Source organism: Pararge aegeria, chromosome 8 (assembly GCF_905163445.1).
Source record: "Pararge aegeria chromosome 8, ilParAegt1.1, whole genome shotgun sequence".
In the NCBI taxonomy this organism is placed as follows: Eukaryota; Metazoa; Arthropoda; class Insecta; order Lepidoptera; family Nymphalidae; genus Pararge; species Pararge aegeria.
Window position 1 is genome coordinate 12082175 of NC_053187.1, and position 16918 is coordinate 12099092.

General features: G+C 35.7%; 1 long non-coding RNA gene across 1 annotated transcript in view; it reads left to right on the top strand.

The window, feature by feature from the left end:
- The first annotated feature begins 262 nt into the window (after positions 1–262).
- Positions 263–16918, top strand: part of LOC120625650 — a 253857-nt gene continuing 237201 nt past the window's right edge. Inside the window, exon 1 of the long non-coding RNA XR_005658824.1 lies at positions 263–996. This is a non-coding gene — a long non-coding RNA (uncharacterized LOC120625650). The remainder of the gene's footprint in view (positions 997–16918) is intronic.

The following is a 16918-nucleotide window of genomic DNA, read 5'->3' on the forward strand; positions in this document are numbered from 1 at the left end:
ATGCCTTGCTGCCGGCGACCCGCCCGCATCGCACTCCGTCCCTACAAATTTATTGTTTGAACAAACACGAGGGACAAACAAATATTATTCATATAGGACTCTACTTCGCTCTCATGCACTCAACTTCAATAATTTTTCAACGTAACTTATATTTTCCATACGAACGTCTGAACGCGGGTCGCAGGGCGCCGGCGGGGTGAGGCGGGCGCGGGGAGGGGCGGGTCGTATGGCCTCTCGCGTTTAGTACAGCGCTCAGCAGGAGTGTCGGACGCTCGGCTTCGCAGTCGCCGACTTTAGTATTCTTCGTTTATTTTCTTTTCTATTCGTTTAATTTGTCGCTCGGACCCGTAACATTAAAAGTGAGAAGTAACGACGCAACCTAGTGAGTTTTGATGTTATTTAGATCGTGTTTGTTTTGACAGTGTCACGTGCGGAATTGAATTGTTACCGGTTCCGTAGTTTACAAGTGTTTATAACGCATACGGCCTTCAGTTGCCGCAGGTAGAGCCGGCGAGTCGTCAAAAAAGTGCGTCAAGTTTGTTGGGATCCCAAAGTTACACTGGAATTGTTGTGGGAACGAAACATATCGGTGCTTTCCAGGAGGTAAAGTGCCTTGCGCTGGATAAAAGTTCACGCGGATTGCCTCCAATTGGATTCTTCTCGGAAACTTTGGAAGTGCGTTGAGTGAAGTAAAGTCTGTGTCTAAAACTTACAACATAACCTTATTCGAAAAAGGCGCGTGTTTCGCGGGCATGCGCAGTGGAACCCTTCGCAGTTATTAACAAGTGGATCGTAATATTATAAACAAACGCGAAACGTGTTGTGTTGTGCCGGTTCCTAGTGCATTCTGAATATCTTGTGCACGAGTTTAACCAGTGGATTGTTAACTGCGACATCCTTTATCTTCACCTTTGGGAATTCGAATTTTGAATTCTGAAAAGTTCAACTGTTGGATCAAGCGATCTTACCTGCGCGCGCAGTAAATTTTCTTCTCAGGTGAGTTGATTGTTGAACAATATAAGTTGGCACGAGCAAAAATGTTAAAGTTTTTCAAACACGGTAAGTGGGTACTGTGTGCCGACTGCCGGGCTAACCTGTCTTCTTTTTCCCTTTTATTTTTTGTGCACAACCAGTTGCTTATTCTTCGGATCTGACTACGGCTTGACGTCATCACATATTTAAGCATCCACGATTTTACATCTCCCTCGCACACTAAGCGTAATGAAAATATGTGCTTATTACACCGCTGTAAGGTCTATTTAGCTGACCGCATATTTCGCTAGGTGTTTCAAGTATCTCTGGAATTCGGTTCATGAATTTTGAAGTTAATTATTATGAAAAGTTTTTATACCTACCTACCTGTACGAAGTTTTTTTAATTAAGAATTGTAATGCAACTGTTGGCTTATACCTACTTTAAAGGTACTTAGCTATCTACTATAACTAATTAAAGGAACTAGTTCAATCATAATTTGAGGCACCTATATCCTACTTACATAGGTTTTTATACCTACTTACTTGAACCTTACTAATTGCAGCTACACATAGTTAAATGTTATGATAAATTATAGGAACCAAACAAGCTTGAAGTACCTATTAATTATTTTTGTAAGTAGATATATGAATTAATTTTTTAATATATGCCATAACTCTAAATTCGTACGGCAAAGTAGGATAAGCATACGACCGGGAATCGAATTTGGGTCTGTGGCCTGCGAGTGTTCGACATGACAGAAAGGTTGTTCTTACCCACTTTTTATTAGACTGCAGCTGAAACCCCACAGGCCCTTTCGGAAAGAATATGAAAATTATTAGAACCTTATTTATTTCAGTCTCTCTCGATCGCAACGCATTACCATGCGTTTGTACACCACTGTATACTACGTGCCTAGTCTTTGAAGTAGCCGACGCCTGACTTTCGGAAAAAACCGGGCGGCGTGGCGGCCGTCCTCAAAGCGCTCATTTTATTTGGGCGGACGAAATGCAAGAATGTTACCTTATTGCTTCCATAGTTTTTCATTCATTAAATGTATAATTACGGCAATAGATATTTTAATTAGGTAGGTAAGTTCAAACATAATACAGAAAACTTACAAGGTCTACCAAATTTGCTCGAAGCTAATTAGTAAGTAGACCAATCCTATAAGAATTCGACTTTTCGCCTACGGTTTCTAAGGCTATTAGGTGTATTAATTTAAAACTTCAGTATAACGTACATGTCATCATTTTACCTACCTTTACTTAGGTATCTTCAATAGTTTATTGTTTATGTGGTTATGTAGGTAGGTCTCATCTTTTATAGAGTTAAAGAAATTGTACCTTTGCATATTTTAGATCAAAGCTTTTAACAAGTTGAGTACGTTTGGGACTTCTGTTCAGCGAACGGGAAAAAACAGTTAGTTTTGCGTGTAATTCTGACAGACACTTTTATGTTTCCAAACATACTTACAGTAGGTATGCAAGTATGTTCTGTAGGTAAGTGTATATACCTAGCGGTCCCTATCATTGTGATTTCTATAAATTCATACCACATACTCATCTTAAGTTACTTTTCTAAAATAAGACATTGTATAAGCAATGATCAATTCATTAATATTCAAACAATAAATACAATAATAAATATATATGTAAATACATATCTGTATGTATATATAATATATATAACACAGATGAGTTCGCGGATGAAGAGCAAAATAGAGCTAGATAATATTCATTGCTTACTATGGACTTTTGAAAAGTTACTTTTCAGAAGTCCATGGTAAAGCGACGCACCTAGTAAGAATTATTTGTACTGTGGTCAAGTCTGATTTTACCCAATACAATATTGTTTGAAAAAAAAATGTTTCAGGCACCCTCCAAAATCGTGATACAACGCAGCGCTACATTACATCGCATCAATGAAATATCGTCGCGTATCAACTTTGTTCCTTTCTCTTTCTTGCATCAATGGCCGGGGTCACTAGGGAATTTAGGGACGAGTGGTTGCGACCAGTCGGCAGTCGGCATACGGGCGAGACCTTTAGCCTCAATTCAGCCTATAGAGTCTGTTTCCACAGGAATATTCATACTAGTTACAATGTTAGTTATTATTATTACAATATTAGTTTGAGACAGTGTCCTACTTTTTCACCCAATCTTGGCCGGGCTATCTCTTAGACGTTTGCGAATGCAGGTACCTATTAATTTTGATTAATTATTAATAAGAATAAAATAATAACTGTTGATCCATTTTTTTCTGCGCGTTACGTCGGGTGTACTGTACATATTATTATGTAGGTAGGTATCTTTAAAAATATTATAACGACAACACTTTGTTTTATTTCACAACTTAGACCTAGACTGTAATGTCACCTGGTCGTAAGTAAAGTGTTACACGTTTTTTTAATAACTAATTACTGAAAACAGATAGACCACCTCAGAGCAAAATTTTGCAGGTCTTGCAAGAAATTCATCGTCCATCATCGTAGATGTAAAGCCTCAAGGCCTGTTATTACACCGGCAACCACGCCCTTCGCACCGGAACACAGCATTGCGAAGTAACTAGCCATGGCCGAATGGCTCCTAGCAGACAAAATTGTCTGCTAGGAGGATTCGGCCACAAGCATATTTGAAGGTTTTCGAAAAATCCTCAAAATTATAACCTAATATAGCAAATTTTTAGAGGATAATTTTGAATCCTGAAACGTACGGCGCAACGGTATAGAGTCAGTTTTCCTCACTTCATGTTATTACCCGATGTAAAGTCAAGAAACGCACAAGAAACCAACTAACAAATTCATACGCGAGTCGAGGAGAAAATGCAGAATTTTGTGACATTTGACAGTTTCACACGTGCTTGACCACAAACAATGCCCATAGGATAGTATGTTTTGCTCTTACATCTTTGCTACACTTGTATAAAATTGTTGAGAAAATTGTGTATATATTATACTTTTCCCATGGTGTTTTTGTTTAGAATTTTATGTACTTACCATTTTTCAGTGTTCATGTGTTTAACATTTTGATTGTTTTTATGTTAATTAAATACGGCTTAGTTTGAGATATTATTTGTTGTTAAATCAGCAGTGGTAATTCGCATTCAGTTTTTAACTCTTTTCAAGCAGACTGTTTACATGTATGTTATCTGTGTATGTGTGTTTTCATTCGTAAAAGTTTTAACCGTAACTATTATGAATGTGACTTTAATGCAATGCACTGATATTTTATCAACTACAAATTATTAATAGCTAACTAAACTTAATAGTTATGCAGAGGTTAAGAGCAAAGTTCAGTGAAGAGTTAATCTGATTCGGAATCATTATTGTTTTAAAACCTCGTCCCATTACCGGAGCCGATTAATTAATTTAAACTCACGTAAACCATTAACTTCCATTAGCGAATCGAGCTTTTAACTATAGGTTCGAATTTTCGTAGTTTACTTAAAATCGTCGATCTTAAAAAGTACTGAATACTTTTTATTGCACTTTTAACAAACGAATAGAATGTTTCTTTAATGAGGTTTACAACGAAGTGGTTTCCCGTGATTTCTGTAGCGTCATAGTTCTAGTTCTTTCACCCGTAAGTCTACATAATGTACTCTGATCCACCATGTCGCGTCGTCCGACTGTGATTTTACTTCGTTTGCTGTGTGATGCTTATTAGTGTGTAATCTTTCAGCAGAATTATTAAGGCTATCGAATGCAAAAAGGAATATTCAAATCCGACTGGAAGTTATGAGATAAGAGACAAACAAAAAACGAGTGCAGTCCAAAGAGCGGAATAAGTAAGTATTGCGTAAATAAGTATTGCGGCCAGCGCGTAACTATATTATTCAAAATACTCCCGAAGGAACCGAATTCGCATGGTGAGGTAATAACGCTTCTTTCTTACGTGACTTATATTTTGACTAGTTACCTGGTCCACTACAGGACACGGGTCTCCTCTAAGTTTGAGAAGGGTGTAAGCCGTAGTTTACCAACCTAGCCAAGTGCAGATTCGTATGCTTTAAGAACACTTACCGTTTTTTCTTTATCGTTAAAGTGGGCGATAAATTTTATAACTAAAACGCACATACCTCCCAAAATCTAGAGATGTGGCGCGTGCATCAAACTCTGTCCCCCCGAAGCGAAGCCGAATTCTTACCCACTTGGCTTCTACCGCATATCTATGTTCTTAATAGTTATCTAATTTTCCGTAATAGGTATCCACTAAAGTATTTGTCATGTAACCAAAGGTCTAATGAAACTAGCAAATAGAAACGCTTTCCTGGAACTGAACAAAGTTAAGGTCCACCGCATATTAACGTTGGGGGCAACATTGCGTTGCGATAAATAGGGTGCAACAATTTGTCGGAGTGAAACTTTCCAGGTGCGGTTGGGTTAAAAAGGAAAATCGTTTGTGCAAAAAAATAACCGTACAACTGTATGTGGCTTGATCGATGCGCTTTGTTTGTATAATCACAAAAAATACTAATAAAGTACTCGTCTAGGTCTAATAATAATGAGCTTCGAAACTACGCTATAAGTACTTGCAAGACTAATATTTGTTTAATCCAAAAGAGTGATAAGTTACGTAAATTGGTATTTAAGGCAGAGACAAAAGTTCGCCATAAGAGAGCTTAACCATCACGAAGCTATAATTTATTTTTAAAATAATGCCTATAAAATTCGTTTTTGGCGTGCACTGAGAAAAAAATTGATGATATAAATTATAGTTAACTAAGTACATGATTAAATTACTCATTATACAAAAAAGTGCGCTAGGGAATATATCTAACTATTTGTGTTCTAAAATTGTATAAATTCGCCGGTAGAAACAAAAGCGCAGTATTAGTTCTTATACTAATAAATGGTTTTATCACCAAGGTTATTTATATATAGCAGTAAAATACTTTTAATAAATTCCAATTGGACATTAAATTTAGATGTTATTGAAAGATTAAAAAAACAATAACAAACGTAAAACGATTTTCAATATATGTGAGTAAAAGGTACCAGAAACTACTAAACTATCCCTCAATTACTTCCAGGCACTGAAATGAAAAATATTACCGGCCCGACCTGGTAGGCCGAATGGGTGGTAATATTTTTATTGCAGTCTGCTGCAATACTCCAAAGTTTGGACAACAGTAACTATTCACTTTACGAGCAGCATGACCTATTGAATTACGAGTGTAGAACAATATTACCTGTTTGATTAATTTGATGTAAACCTAAAAAAATAAAAATAAAGCTAAAGAGTGTCTTTGTATTTTGAATGCAGATAAATCTGGCAAATCTCAAGCTTAACTACTAGGCAAGGCTATATATATAACTAAAGTAACTTTGATTATACTAAATTTCCTAAAAAAAGAAAAGAATTTATGAAAGTTTTAAAATATAAATTAATATAATTATAGAATACATACATACAAAGAACAATGGTTAAATATCTTGGCAATTGTTCATTTTAAAGTACACATCTCATGAGGATGCTCCGGTGTCGGAGCGAAATGTGCGTAGTGCGATGACAATAAATATTTAAGAATTTATAAATGGCACTGTACAGATTTTCCAGTTTTCGTGAATGATAGCAAATTAAACTTAACGTTTCTTGTATTATCATCGAATTTCGCAACGTAACGCCTGCTTCTAGGCAAGTTGACAAATGTCGTCGTGCAGTCTGTGATCACCTTTAAGCAACTTGCGAGGTTGACTCAAGGCTCAAAATCGTCGGGGTTTAATGAACTGTCTACCTCGTAAGGATCGTAAATATTTGAGGCCTCCTACATCTCTGCGGCATGGTGTAATATCTCGAACACACTTTGAATAGCACGTTTACATGTTTACAAAGTAAACAAATTAAAATTTACCTTTGTTGAAAATTGGGAAATAGTGGGTTTTATTAATCCACTGCAAGTAACTCAAGTTGGTTGTGGGCTACCTTGTAAGGGGTAAATACATATTGAACATACACCTAATCGGTTCTTACGCGACCTCGTACCGGAACGCTTAATCATTTGACGGCACATTTTTGTCGGTGTTAAATAGCCAAGGATGAAGCCTTCCACCAGACCGGTCCAGAGAAATTATGAATTCCCTAATTTCCCGGGAAATTGGGATCGGACCCGGGACCAACACTTATTAGAACACAGCGCTTGCCGCAAGGGAGCTTTTATAACTTAATAAGTAGAATTGATTAGTAAAAACTCGACGTCGCGTCGTTTATTACAAAACAACAAACAGTAAATTTTTTTTAGTCTTCTTGGATTTTAAAATATTCTTTGTCCGTCTCTCTATCTCTGTACTAAATTACGTTAAGATTGGTTCTGCGATTGATCCAAACATAGGTAACATATTATACTTACTAAAGAAAAGTTATTATGATACTCGTAGGAACTCTTTATTTTCGGTATAAGACCTATCATTATGGTAAATTTCATTTAGATCGGTGCAGCGCGGCGGTCGTACTGAAAAATCTCGTAGATAAAATATAATGAATTTTATAATCTTCATAATTTTGAAATTTTTTCCATATTTAGTACTGGTAAATATAAACTTCGCAAAATAAAAATATAATACTCAAAGTAGTTATTCAATTCCTTTCAAAGTAGGCATGCTTCGTCATATCAACCCATTAGCGGCCCATAACAGGGTACGGGTCTTCTCCAACAATGAGAAGGGGTTAAGGCCTTAGGGTGGGCCGTCCACTATGCTGGCCCAGTGCGGATTGGTGGACTTCACACATCTAGGTTTCCTCATGGTGCTTTCCTTCACAGTTAAAGCAAATTATATATTAATTACTATAACTTTGAAAAGTTACAGGTGCGTCTGGGTGTCGGAACCCGGCACCACGAAAGTGAAGTCGAGCTCCTACCCACTGGGCTATCACTGGTTCGTACGAAAAAAAAGTTCGTTCAAATTACGCTTAATGATTATAAAAGGTGAGAACGTGAAACCATTGTTTTATCAACATCCAATGAAAAACTGAGGAAATGCGGATGGAAATTCAATGGTTTGTTTTTTGTTAAATCGCCTCGATGTTGTTTTACTGCGATAATAGCAGGCTTAGGTTTTTAATTCACAGCTTTAAAAGAGTTTCTACCATAGATGGAAAAAAAAAATTGTTCCCTATTTCATAGATACATAAGCGCTAACAGAGTCCTATTCCGCGTAACTAACATTGTTAAGTAACTTCTGATAAGGATTCAGAACAGTTTAACACTATCCCAGGAAAGTGATTTTGTGAGTAAACTGCCAGATACATTTACTTTCAATTAATGAAAAGTTCAAAAAAAGTAGGTAAGTAACTATAAGACGTTTTAAATACTGATTTAATAAAAAAGATCTTGTATTATAAATATGTAAGCGCAATCGGTGGCCAACGTACAAATCTTGATTAAATACGGCGGCTTTCCAACTCTGCCAGTTGTGATCCTGGAAAACCATTAACGTAATTGGACTTAATTTAAATATAGCCACTACATACAAACATCAATCCTTAAAAACTTCGCGTAAAAATTAGATTTTCAGCCTCCTTTAAAATTTGCGACTCAATATGCTATAATTGCAAATATCGCTAAGCTGTCTATCCTGGGCTAAAAAATGGATCTAATTTAATTTTACATAAATCTCTATTACTACTACCACTTAGAGCGGCCAATTCTAGGTTTAAAGCAATTTTTCAGAATATTTTGGAAGTTTGTTGTTCTGGGAACCTTACTTATCCAGGCCATACGGGCCTGACGTTCGGATTAACATTGGCTCCGTCCAATCCTACATTTTCTCTAGGATTTGTTTGTGTTAAGCCAAATCAAGAACCATCAAATTATCAAGCAGATTTATTATTTATTAATATATTTATTTATTTATTTATACACTTTATTTGTACACAACAGAAAGAAAAAAAACAATGGACACAACAAGAGGAAACTTAAAAAGTAGGATACAAAAGGCGGCCTTATTGCTTAGTAGCGATCTCTTCCAGGCAACCTATACATATGTGCCGGAAGCATATTTTTTAATATTTATATGTAGCGGGCAAACGAGCGAGTCACCTTGATGTTAACCGCAGCCCATGGACTTCTGCAGAGGAGCAACTGCTGTGTTGCCGGCTTTAAAATAAAATGTTTATGCGGTTCAGTGATAAATTCAAATTTTGCCAGGCATTGGGATAGTTGGGATGAACATGTTTTGTGACTATCCACAACTTGCTTTTAGTTTGTACTGAGGTGCCACAGCTAGAGATGTATTTATATGAGGCTGAACGTTACGTAGCCTTATTATACAACTGGAATCGGTGTTTGAGTGCGAAGTATAGCATCAAAGTCTGTTGAGCACCCTGAGCTTCTTCGAAGCTATTTTAGCTTGCGCTTCCAAGTTGGCGCGGAATTGGACTACGTTAAGATGTTGACATATTATAATAAACAAAATAGTGTCATAATTCTACCTACCTGTACTTAATCGTAGTTGTGCAACATGAGTCACGATTCCTGCTCTTCTCTTAGATAACTACGTTGCTTATACTAAGCTCAGACTAATGTTATGGTAAATAGCTGAGTTGCGCGCGTAGTATCCATGACATTTGACCTCCCAAGTGAACGTGTATTTTTCAACAGCACAAATAAATACGTATCCGCTTCGATGATCGTCAGTGATTATTTTGAAATAATCATGCTCTTTATTTAGTACGTTTGTTTATTCAGTCATCTTTACTGTCAGAAAAGATGACTGAATAAACAAACGTTTCCTTGATGTCTATAATCTATGCGTTTACTATAATCTATATGTTATATTCCATGTCATGTGTCGCTAGTATACTGCCCCCTGCGACTGATGATGGACTGATGATTCCTGTCCATTTAGAGGACTGGTGCTTGTTCTTCTAAAATTCACCTTATTTTAATTCCGTTCACAACCCGCTGAGCAGCTTGAGCTTTTGTCAACATCAAAACATAATTTATTTTACATAATTTTAAAAATAAGTTAAACATACGTAATGAACTGTTCGAGACAAAATAAATAACGTCAATCTTGTTTCTGCGTTAAAGAGACTTTCAAACTAAGTAACCTTAGGCATACTAAAGATTCTTAGGTTTTTTATAATTACCTTATAAGGTTTGCTAGTTTTATGGCCTGTCTCTTATATTAGTATTTAGATCCTTAAATAATTTTCGTTCGTAAATAATTAAAATAATTTAGTTTCGTAATTGATTCGTTTAAATTAAAAAGATCAAAGTTTTTGAAGAAGTTCTGTGCTCGCAAAACAGCAATTTTGTACGTTTACTAAAATAATGAGAAGACATGTTGTGAAGTCCCAGATTGCGTCATCAGCCGAAAACCCGATTAAAATATCTTTAACGCTAACATAAAGAGTAATAAAAATAGTTTAGTTTCGATTGGGCATAACAACCGGATCTGGGTTCGTCCCGCTCGCATCCCGACACAGACAGACGGATTTATTTCTTGATGTCATCGATCGATGTGTACATGCTAGTGTTAGTTCAAAGATGGATAATATAATCGTTCCATTTTCAAGTGACTCGTGTGATAAAGTGACCAAAGCTAAAAGAAAAATACATATAGAGTTAGATTTTTTATTGTTCTTAGGTTCTGCTTCTCGTGGAAATTTTGATATGTACGCCTATGCTATTTTGTGACTCCTGAATTATCACTATGCAACATAACAAATCCGCACTGAGCCAGCGTGGTGGACTACGGCCTAAACCCTTCTCATTGTGGGAGAAGACCCGTGCCCTGTAGTAGACCGGTAATGGGTTATAATGATGATGTTATATGATGATGATGATTAAATAACAATTGTGAAAAAAAAAAAATTTTACATAATCAATACACATTTCCAGTATAAATAGCTTATGTGTTATTCCAGACAATAAACTATCTCTGTGCTAAATTTCATATCGTCCTTTTGTCGTGATTGAGTAACAAACATCGATCCAAACTTTCGCATTTATAATATTAAGATAGATTTGTGATTTAAATGTGGGATGGGCTACTTTTTACTATATTGTGTTCTTCGACATAAAATTAAAATAACCACTCCACTAAACTTAATTTAAACAAGTTTCTGGACGAGTATATCTTTTCTATGCATTTGCAGTGTCTATTTTCGATATACTAGCTGAATTAGGTATTTAGAATGTAAAATAGCCTTGATGAAGATTCGATTAAAACTTTGTTAAGCTAACCTTACTAGTAATGTTTCTATCCTCTCTACCTTTTATGCAAGTATCTATGTTCGAGTTCTATTAAGTAATACAATAATATGATGAATGGTAGTGATTATTTCATCAGGTTAGAATTCTGTGAAGGGCATGTGTTGTTGTTAAAACGAAGTCATCACTTTTGTAGTCTCATACACATTGTGTTACTAGTCAAGTGCCTATATACCTGTAACTCCGCTTATTTAGACCATGTTTTCTTACTTTTCTAATAACTTAAAAAAATATGTTCCTATTTAGTGCCATTTTTTTAAAAAAATATTTAAAAAGCTTACCTACGTTCTATGATGCTTGTGGTACACAGCGTGCTGATTATGTGCGAACCCTACCGCTGGGAGAGGCTGCTTTTTTCCATTTTAATTTAAGACAAATATATTTATTAATATTATGATATATGTAAGGCAAAATGGAGTACCTGTAAGTATTTATACCAAAAACCTTGTTCCTCAATTTCACTAAAAGCTCAAAAATAGAATGTGTTATAAACTAAAATGCATAGTTTTTTTTTTGAGTGCGAGATTAAGGCATCCTATTATAATGTTATTATTTGGTTTCTTTCTCAAGATCATCAATACGTTCACCTTAAATATTATGCCTTGAGAATATTCTTTGTTTTGCTTACTACTTTAGAAATATGACCTTTAAAATCATATACCTATTTTTTGATGAGTATAGTTTCGGCGTTTTTTTTCAATATTTTAATATTCCATGAATAATAATAAGCATCAACTTAAGTTATTATTTTAGTAATCATAATAATTATGTGATTAAATATTTCTATCATAACAATAAAACTAGTAGGTATTAGGTATTAGGTAGTAGGTAATATGCTACCAAATCTTCTAAAGCATCAGGTTCTTTATTTGTTTTACAAAACTTTTACAAAATTGTATGTTTAATGTCTTTCAACATACCTTATCTTGATTACCTGGCACAGTGCTCTCAGGTTCGATCCTCGGCAGGGGTAATTTAGGAATTAATTTATTCATTAATTTCCAAAAGTTCTCAGGTCTTGTCTGCTTTGGAACACAGACCAGAGAACGTTTGGTACTCTGCGTAGAAACCGACTAGGTGTATGGGTCTAATATAACTGCCCCATACCTTTAACAGGTAAGCTACCATACCAGTGGAGTACCAGGTGAGATTGCAGTCAACTTGTAGCCAAAAAAAAAGTTATAAATTCAGATCTGTTCCTTTGATTTTCTCTGAAGCTAAGTAATTTTTTTATAATACCGCAAAAGAATTATAGTCGTTCCGTCTTACGTAGCATAGCCAGCACTCCAAACTATTAGAAATAGAGTTAACTAAGTACCTATTGATTTAATGTAACTGTTGCTGTATTGCACATTGCAACTTTATTAAAAATGTTATTGAACGCGGGGAACGTGCCTCATTAAACACTGCTATTGGCAGAAACCCAATCTGTAGTTTACAGTCGACTCCCATCAAATATCAAAATTCTCCGAGGGTAGCTATCCATGCCTAGCTAACTTCAAACGTTCCAGGGCTGTCACACGGCGATATTTTTTTTGTGCTATATTTTTCGATGGGTCATGTTGATATAGTGTTATAACTAGCGGACCCACGCGACTTCGTCCGCGAATTAGCCGACTTAATAAATATTCGTATGTTGTCGCGAATTGTTTTATAGAATTTTAAAGAAAAAACAATTCCAACAATTCCGATATACTTACTACATACTTCCGTCGTCTGGACTAACGTTTACCGTTCACGTATCGCACGCATCAGATTCTCTCAAAAAGGATATTTTTGCAGTTTTCGCCCGAGATTCCAATATAAATGAATCGATTTATCGCCCCTGAAACCACAGGGGGTTTCATGAAAATCGTTGGAGCCGATTTTGAGATTCCAATTAAATATATACAAGAATTGAAGTTTAAAGATATAAGATAAGGTTTAGATACCGTGTACTCATGGACGTAAACTCATCACCGACCCCTTGGACCAGTGGCGTGCACTGGGAGAATCCCAGGGTATAGCAGGGTATGCATACAGCAGGAAAATTGCATAAAATGGCAAAAATTTACCTCCTAGACGAGCTATATTTCAATTTTAGGGTAAGCAGTGCTTTTGTGCATGTATGAAGTGCACGCCACTGCCTTGGACGTCTGTACACGTAATTATGGATTGAGAAGTACCTTTTTATTTTCTAATTAATTTCGACATAAAATGCTTACTTTTGGCTTATCTATAGTAGATTGTTACATGTACCAATATTTTTTTGGTATAGTAGCATAGTATTTATATATGACGGACCATTATGTCAGCATACGTGGATAAAACAGCTACACATGTTGAAGTGGCTTCCTACAAATACAATTATTTCAGGTGGTAATCTTAATATTACTGAAGTAATGTAAAGCCTAAAATATATACATAAATATATTAGAATCAAATAGTTTCATGAAATAACCGCTTGAATTAATAACCTGCTCTTTATGCAAGCCGGTTAAAGATCATATTATGATTTATCTTAAAGTTACCTACTTCTCTGTTCTACTAACTATCATGCAGTTTTATAGTCTGTTTCTTCCCAGCTGTATTTAAATAATTACACGTGGCAGGTTTTGCTCCTAGAAATAGATAAGATATTTTTCAAAGCAGTTATTATTCTCCTACAGCATGGAAACAAAGAATCCTTTCAAAAATAAGTATTAAGTAAGCTCACATGCGGGCAGTGCAACCGTTCGCCAGTTTCAATGCCTTTTATCAACTGCACATACTCATATATATATTTTTGGCAATTCCCAATTTACTCGCTTTTTATATACCCTTGCCATCCTGGAAGTGTGTCTTTTTGTTTGTTTGTTAAATATTTTTACTATTATGAAAATTAAGCTTAATTTGCTATATATAATTATGATTTGTTCAATTCTTATACTCCACACCAAACAGATCTTCGGCAGTGTAAACTCTACTCACGTTTGCCTCACAATGAAGAATTGTTAAGTAGTTAACATCTCCTGAGGATGCTCCCGAGTTGGGGCGAAACGTGTGTAGAGGGAACGTTGCCGAAGATCTGCTTGGTGTGGAGGATAAGGATTGAACAAATTATAAATTACACCATACAGATTCTCTTTTCACGGAGCATAGCAAATTAAGCTTAATTTTAATAATATGTCATGGAATTCCGCCAAGTAACAGCTTACCATTTCCACCGTTCTTAATGTAATCTTGCATCTTTGAGATAGACTTGGATCATGGAAAAGCACCAGTAAGCATTCCCGGTTTATTTAAAATAATACCTACCTGTTGCCACCTATGTACAGTATAGGAGCGAATTAAGTAGGTATATCCGATTTTGACAACATTTTGCATGGATAGTTTTTAGCCCTGATAATTTAAACGATTCCAGCGGGATATCCTTGATATCCCGCAGAAACAGAAACAAATGTGGGCGAAGAATATAAATAACAAAGTATCAACTTTAAAAAAATTTTCTGGGTTTAAAACTGTCTTTCCGACATTAAAATTTATTTGTGAGGCGTCCCTAATTCTGCAGCGAGGGAGGTCGAACGGTAATTAATTACCGCTGTCACTGACAAGCGAAGGTGAGTAGTTCTAAGTAAGAGTAGATAACATACTCGCAGGTTGCCTTAGACAAATTGTCAAAAACGTTAACTAGGGAACTAAGCTCCGTCTCAGTAGCGAAATTTATGAATAGGAGATAAATGCTACACAATGCCCGTTGAAACGTGAATTCAGCTTTAAAAGTTTAAAGATGACTTTGAATCTTTGATACCCCTAATAATATTATGTAACTATAGGATGAAATTAAAATGTGTTTGTCCTATGCAGCAACTTTTGCATTTCAGTCATTAGTTACACTAAACATGTGCGAAGTCCGGGTTACAGCTTATATTGAATAAATCCATTCAAAAGTGCATGCCTCAATTAAATTTATAATTTATAAATATCTCAATATCTCCAGCCTATTTGCGTGACTAATATTACTTTAGGTTTTTAGGGTTCCATACCCATAAGTTGAAATTAGAGTAACGCCCAATTACTAATATTCCGCTGTCGGACCGTCCGTCTGTCTCCAGGCTGTATTTTATGAACCGTCATAATTAGACATTCGAAATTTGCATAGATGATGTATTTCTGTTGCTGTTTTATAGATTACGGTACGGAATCCTTCGTGTGCGAGTCCGACTCGCACTTGAATTTCAGCTTGAATCTAAATTAACAATACGGCAAAACCTGCGTCAAGTAAAAGTGCATTGTCAGCAATGTCATTAAAAAGCTGTACCAAATAATTATTTTATCTCCGCGGTTTTTAGAAAATATTTATAGTTATAATAAATAATATAGCTCTGAAATGTATGTTGTTTAGAGAAGATCCAATTGATAGAGAGGCATTAGCGCTGTCGCAGATATTGTAGAAATAAAATTGTACACGTACGCTACCTGGGTAATAGAGATGCGGATGCATGTCTAGAGATATCGCTTTATTTGTTCACCGTAATGTACCTACTATTGTGTCTATGTGCGAGTAGATATGCTGGTTGTTTTAGAAAGTGATGGATGAATTTCTACAAACTTATGAACATTGTATGCACAAGTGATAGTCAGACGATGTCAATACTTGCATTACTTTTGTAGTTTTCTTCAAGGCGGGATAGGAACGTATGTGACAAAAAGTACAACGTGTGAGCTAGCCATTTTGGTAATCTCATAGACAAAACTCGAAAGCGGACTTTAGTACTTCGCTTTAGTCGGGTGTTCCAAAACACTTCTTTATTTAATTCAGATTAAGCATAGCTTGTGAAATTGGTTCTAAGACAGATGATCAATATTTTTATGAATAGTACATATAAATATTCATAAAATTCATATAAACACCCAGACACAGAAAAACATTCATGTTCATCACACAATCATTTTCCAGTTGCGGAAATCGAACCAACGGACTCTAACTAAGAAAGCCGGGTCGCTGCTTAATGCATGGCTGACGTCTCCAACTAAAGAACTACTCCAAGAACTAAGCTAATTTGGAAACAATGAATTCCAAAATGGATACTAGAGAATTATCAAATCCGGGACCTCTTGCTTATAGCCACAGAATGATAAAGAAGAATGAATGAATAGAATAAATTACAGAATGTATTCATATAATGTAAAAATAAGACTAAAATTTAAGTCCAACCGTCACAAATCGAAACAAAACGTGGCATCAAATTTTAAAGCATTCTGTAGTCAACCGATAATGGTGTAAGATGCATCACAAGGGCTGAACTGAGAGGATGAAGTTGCAAAAGTGTGCAACTGAATTCTGCAGGCGGGAGATACGTCTCCAACGAGACGTACGTAATGCGCTCGATAATATATTCAGCATTGCATTTATTCGCAAAGCCATAGCCAACGAAACAAGGTTTGTTCACAGCCGTAAGACAATCCTCCTGGGTTACAAGGAACCTTTGAGCAACAAATAAAACATATTTTTACCTCTTGCTTTATATTAAAAATCTAAATAGTTTATATGTTTGAAAGTCTGTAAGATTGCGGTTGGAACGCGCTCATATCATACGAACTGCCATTCCGATCCGTGTCTGTAAAGTATATGTTTTGGCTATATTTGGTTTAATTTTTGCGGGTAAAACTGATAGGCACATCTATATCAGTATAAAATACCTAATATAATATAGTAACGATTTCAGTGTTATTATAAAAATTAATATCCTGAATTTGCTATTGCACT